We start from the raw sequence: 6,243 nt of genomic DNA, 5'->3' as shown, positions 1-6,243 counted from the left end.
GCTGCTCTATAATGACCTGTGCCGTTACAGGCTGGAAATGCTAAAAATGCAGCACCTTATTGTGCTCTCAGGAGAGCAGTACATTTCTTTAATCCTCAATGGATGCTCCAAATGCACTGTGGTGAGGGTGAGCCTGGAGGTGATCAAATGTGTAGGTGTCAGTGGCAGAAATGAGGATGTCCTGCTGGTTGGAAAAAGCCCAGTTACCCAAGGAGGTGGATGCAGCCTTTCCTAACTTCTAAGGGAAGTTGTAGTGTTGGAATTGAAGTGGTTTTTTTCTGTCTGCTATCTGTCTAACATCGGTCTTATGGAAAAACTCAAATCCTCAGTGAGCAGAAATGGCTTTGTGGGTATGAAAATACTTCAGCCTCATCATTAACAGCCTTTAAAGTAAATTCAGGAGATGGTTTTAACTGCTGGCTGTAGAGGTTGTTAAAGAAGGGTGAACTTTCTGCCAATCACAGATTTTCTGAGAGTTAAACTGTAGCTGGCTGGTAGCTCCTGTTTGGCACTATTGTCATTACCCTGAGAACAGACTGCCTATCTGCTGGGGAAAAACCAACACGTTATTTAGTACTCCATCAGCCATTAGGTGCTCAGATATAAAGGAGGACAGGGCAGCCAACCAACTTCCAGTGACTTTTTGACATCGTGCTCGCTGAAAAATTTCAGAAGGCTTTTTACAAGGGTGAATGCTGATCCAAGAAATGGTCTTACTCAGCTCAGCACTTTGTCCCTAAGGATAGGAGTGATGTAGCAATGAGAGCCCCGAGCATTTGCAATTTTTCATGTTACTGGAGCACTTACAAAAATGAAATCCCAAAGAGCCAGAAATTGCTGTGACCTTTGTGAAGAACTGATTCTTCCTCTTCGGGGGGGGGAAAAAAAGGGTGGTTTGAGACACCTTTGGGTGTCAATTCACATTTTGTGTAGTTAAAGAATTCCACTGTTTTGATAACGTTTAAGTATTGAAGTATATAAGTGGGGGTTGGAAGGGACCTCGAGGATCATCCAGCTCCTATCCAGGCCATTCCGTGATCAATGCAGTATACTTTCAACAGTGCGTTTTGAAGCAGGATAGATACTGAAGCTCTCAATGTGTGAACGAGGCTCTGAGCAGCAGTGCAGGAGGTGTTACTTAAGCCTTGGCATCTGAAACGTCAATACTTTGAACAGAGTTGGTCATTTTTAGGCCATCAGATTTAACCAGTAGATTTAACGCTCTTAGAAACTGCTGTTGAGTTATTTAATCAGTCTTGGGTTTGCCTCCCATGCAAACCATCCATTGCCCTCTATGCCTGAGGTGGCTTTGTCATTTTTCAGTTAATTCTATTTTTCATCCACGTGCTCTGTGCTAAATCCTGAGAGGAGAACATACCAGAACAGAAAGTGGTGAGGCATGTGTTTTTCATTTCACTTTATTAACGTTCCTTGCTGTTACTGAGTTAGGATTCTTCTTACAGTGATTGCCTTCAAACCTCTCCTGTTTATTTCATGTCTATGCCAGGTAATGAAAGCTAATGATCTTTAATTAAAATGACTGCAAATGCAAATCAGTGTTGAAAATGGTATCTTAAGGTTTTTGCTTGCTTATTTTGACGCTTTTGGGAGCCAGTGTTCCAAACCCCATATATCAGGAGGCATTGGGTGGTGTAGAAGACTGAGTACTAACCGTAGTAAATCAGTTAATACAGCTGTACAAACTTGGTATGAGCACAGGAGGTAAGTGTTCTGTTGGAAGGGGTTGCTGTCACAGTAGAAGTTTCACCCATTAAAACTGGGAATTATGAAGCCTTTTTTTTTTATCCCTTTGTTGCCAAACACCTTGCTGAATCAACGTGGTGCCTCAGGTGAAGACCAATGCTGGAGGAGTGTGGTGTGTTGCCCGGCAGGTTCACTGTAGCTGGCTTAGCACCGAGCACTGCAGGACACGATGCCTTTGGTAAGTGCTTGAGGACCAAGGATGTGGTCTGCTCCTGTCACTGTGTTTGTTGCTTGTCTTGCTGCACTACTCACTCCAGCTTCCAAGAGGCTGTGAAGATGATCACAAACATACAGCTGTTGTTTATCTGATAGTGCTTGGTTACCTGTCACCTATTCCCCTGGGGTTTCCAGCAAGCAGTTTTCTCTCAGGAGCCTACTGCTGTAATATTAGGGCATTGTGCTGTGAAGGGTGGTGAGGGTGAGCTTTGCCTGTTGCTTGCTGCTCAACCCAACCAGCATCACTGGGGAAAGCCTCCTGCTGCTCGTGGGGCTGGTTTTTGTGCTGCCCTCTGTCTCACTTGATTAGCCCCTGGAGGCACCGCTCGCCAGCTGAGCTAACAAGAGGCAGCTAGGATGAGAGGTAATGGCCCCAAGTGGTGCTGGGGTGGTTCAGGTCAGATATTAGGAAACACTTCTACTCAGAGTGGTGATGCAGTGGCACAGCTGCCCAGGGAAAGATGGGGTCACCATTTCTGCAGGTGTTTCAGAGCTGTGTAGATGTGGCACTGAGGGTTGTGGGTGGTGGTGGGGTGGGTTAAGGATGGGCTTGGTGACTGTAGAGGTCTTTTCCAACTCCAGTGATTCTATGATTCCATAAACGCTGTTGCCTTTGGGGCAGCTGTTGCAGAGGGCACTGGAAATGCTGTGGCTTATTCATAGTATCATAGAATGGGCTGGGTTGAAAAGAACTACATTGATCATCTAATTTCAACCCCCTGCTATGTGCAGGGTCACCAACCACCAGCCCAGGCTGCCCAGAGCCACATCCAGCCTGGCCTTGAATGCCTCCAGGGATGGGGCATCCACAGCCTCCTTGGGCAACCTGTTCCAGTGAGCTTCAAATCTGCTCTTGTGTTGTTGATTGGCTTAATGAACCTCTTTAATGATTGTGGGGAAGGCCTCAATCCGCAGCACATCCTTGCTGTCCCTCTTTTCTTACCGTTGCTCGGTGGCTTGCCCGGTGGCAGTGATGCTGGAAGCCTACAGCACAGTGTGCTCTCCTTTCCCAAGGGGAAAGCAGCCATCTGCAGCCTCACTGTGCACCACACACTGCCAGGGGAGGCGGCGGCTGAGGCTGAGGCTCAGTGGGACTGTGACAGCACGAAGGCAGGCAGTCATGATGCCGTGTGCATTAGTGACAAAGGTTTCCATTGCTTAATCAAATGAGTTGATTAGAGCTGAGATTCTGTGTTTTCCTCCAGGTCTCAGCCTGCAACTCGTTCAGGTTAACCTGTGTGTTCCATCTCCTCACCCCACGCGCTTTGCTCACCGTGCTGCCATCCACTCTCATTTCCAATTTCACACCGACATGCTCTTGACGTACTTATAAACGGACTCTTATGTCAATCCACTAAAAAGCAACCAAATGCATTCCAGTGAAATGTTTCTCTACTCCATCTCCCGTTGCTGTGACAGCCTTGATTGCTACTGAGCAAAGAGGGTGGCAGAAGCTCGTGTCAGCACCGAAACATCCTGCTTCCTGCATGGTCAGTGCTGTGAAGAGCATCCAGAGCCTGCTGCTGCCTGTTTAGGCAGTGATTTTATCCGTACCGTGTTTCTGACAGGCAAATCTCAAAGGCTTCTACAGGGAGAAGTAAGTGAGAACATAAGTGCTTGCTCTGCTGGGGAAGCTGGTGCACAAGAGTGCAGTGATGAGCTGAGGACCAAAGCAGTCCCCTCCATCTCCCTTAGCTGAGCTTTCCTCAGGGTGTTAAGGGCAGCTACATCAGAACTTCGCACCTCTCTGTGTGTCATCTCCAGGCTTACCCTCCTCTCTGTCCAGCCGGGCAGGATGAGGCTCAGCCTGGAACAAGTGACTGCATGGTTTCTACGTAATTAGTCACCACTCAGCAGCTGGCCTCCACCAGTTGGCTATAAGAAGCTAGTTGTCTGTCCTTAGTGAAGTGGCACAAGCCATGGAAAGGAGCATTTTTTTTTCTTTGCAGCGGGTGGGGGAAATGAGAATGGTCTGTTAATGTGATCAGCTGACAGATGGTAACTCACAGGGGATAATTAACTGTTTGTTAGTACAGGATGTCGAGGATGCAGCAGTGCTGTCAGCAAAGATGTCAGTGCAAGAAGAGGATTCGGTGTGTGATATGGCTCAGAGAGGACCGGAGCACGAGCTGACTGCAAGGTGATGCTAAAAGGAGGATCTCTCCCTCCAGTCTGGATCTAACGAGGTAGAGACAATTAAACCCATCTTGCTGAGGGCCGGCAGCCTTCTGCCTCCTGCCTGTGGCAGCATGGAGCTAAAGGAGAGGAAAGCTGCCTGACGTCTGGGGGCTCTGAGTGCTGGGAAGGCTTTCTGCCTCCAGCCTGAGGAGAAGGGGAATATATTAGAAATAAATTATGAGACCTCTAAGTCTGGCCTGTCGGGAGCATTGGGGTAAGGAGCGTGTCCCCTGACCGCCTTTTCTCCTTAGGAGAGAATGAGCTGCAGTGAGTGAGCAGCAGCAGTGCCATGGCTTTGGTGGCCTGTGTCACCAAGGCAGCGAGTGTGCTCCCTGGGTCTGTCCTGCCTGCAGGGCTGGCTGCTATTTTAGGGGTAGAAGACATGGAAATGATGTTGTTTGCACGCAGCTCTTGTTCTTCCTGCTGCAACAAGCTCTGGGAGGATGGAGGGAAAGCAACCTCTGTGTCTTCTTGTGCTGCTTTTCCCCCCGTATATTCTCCAAATCCTTGTGTTCTGAAGACAGCTGTCTCAGCAGTGGGGGTTAAGGGCAGGTGCCTGTGGTGCTGGCAGCTTAAGGAGGATCATCAATGAGTTGGAAACCCCTCCTTTCCTCTGGACTGCGAGGAGTCTGTGTGCAATTTGAAGGAGGGGAGGAAGGCGTCTGTACTGAACACTTGTCAGACTTGTTCCTGGCAGATAAGTTGGTGTTATTGAGTGGCTTGACGTGTAATTCCATGCAGGGTATGGATGTTTATCTGATGTTTACTCAGAGGAAGAGATTTCCTGCCCATTTTAAAAATTAAACTTGGTGTAAACGGCGCGTTTGCTCAGGGAAAATGAATGTGAAGATGCTGTCAAAGTGTCAGGTGTGTCTGGAAAAGGGTCCTGCAGGAGGCGAGTGGCAGCAGAGTGCTCAGAGATGCTGCATTTAAAATACCAAAGTGCTTTAGCAGCCTTTCGGGGAGCCGCGTTAATTGAACTGAAAGAGATGCAAAGCCCGGAAGGGAGGTGCTGTTCACACCTGGAAAGGCAGAAATGCTTGCAGTGTGAGGGAGAGTCAGAATGGGTGACTTCTGCTTTGAAATGACGTCAGAGGGATGTGAGTAATCGCTCTGAAATCGCAGCTTTCCACCTGAACCGTTTTACGGAGGTCCAGTTGTGCGAGGGCTGCTCCGAAAGTAATGCCTCCTATTTTTTTTTTAATTATATCAGCCCATGCCATCGGAGGCAGATGGTGGTGGTACAGCAGTAGAGGCTGAGCCTTCCCACCAATATCCCATTATGTTCTGTTGCCGTGTGACAGATGGCAGCAGTGGGGCACTCTGGCAGAATGGCGTTCCGCGTGGAGGTGTGGATGAAGCAGAAGTGTGTCGTTCTCCATGCGAAAAATAAATGGCACCCATTGACATTCATTGATGCTCACTGGGTATCCGTAGGGACCAAACAGTGGATGTTTGCAGAGTGAAAGTTGGACTGTGTGGGCAACGTTTTCCTAGCAACAATGCCATTGTAGCAGCTGTGAAGGACCACGTGCCAGGTAACAGTCTCTATTCTGAAGGCTCAAAGCTTTTACAACAGTGGAATAATTCTGTGTGTGGAGAAAGGGAGGCAGGGTGACCATGGCTGCTGCAGCTCACATCCAGAACTGCTGGCAGAAGCTTGCTGTTTGCCTCAGCTTTTAAGGAAGCAAACCCATCTTACATCTGCTAAGCACCCTTCCTTCACAGAAATCCACTGATTTCATAAGCCCTGCCTCTGCCTTGTGCAACGACTGGCTGGAAGGGCGAGTCAGTATTGCTCACGTTGAGGTTTGGCCTTGTAAATACAGGTAGCCTGCTGCAGACCCGTTGCTTGTGCCAGGGGTCAGCATAAGCAACGCTTGAAGTTTGCTTTTTCAGAGGGAGCTTTCTGTCCTAGCAATTTGTTTTGGCCTTGGACCCCTTCTCTGCTGCCGTGAGCTTAACAAGATCCTCTGTCATTCTCCAGGGAAGCTTTCAAGCTCGCTGCTGCGGGTTTTGAATTGGCTTTAAATAAAAGGTGTTCTGTTTCTGAAGTGCCCTGCCCAAGGGCTCCGGAGCACTCTG

Source organism: Gallus gallus, chromosome 15, assembly GCF_016699485.2.
Source record: "Gallus gallus isolate bGalGal1 chromosome 15, bGalGal1.mat.broiler.GRCg7b, whole genome shotgun sequence".
NCBI classification, from domain to species: Eukaryota; Metazoa; Chordata; class Aves; order Galliformes; family Phasianidae; genus Gallus; species Gallus gallus.
The sequence above is the reverse complement of the archived record's forward strand: the minus strand, read 5'-3'. Positions refer to the sequence as shown.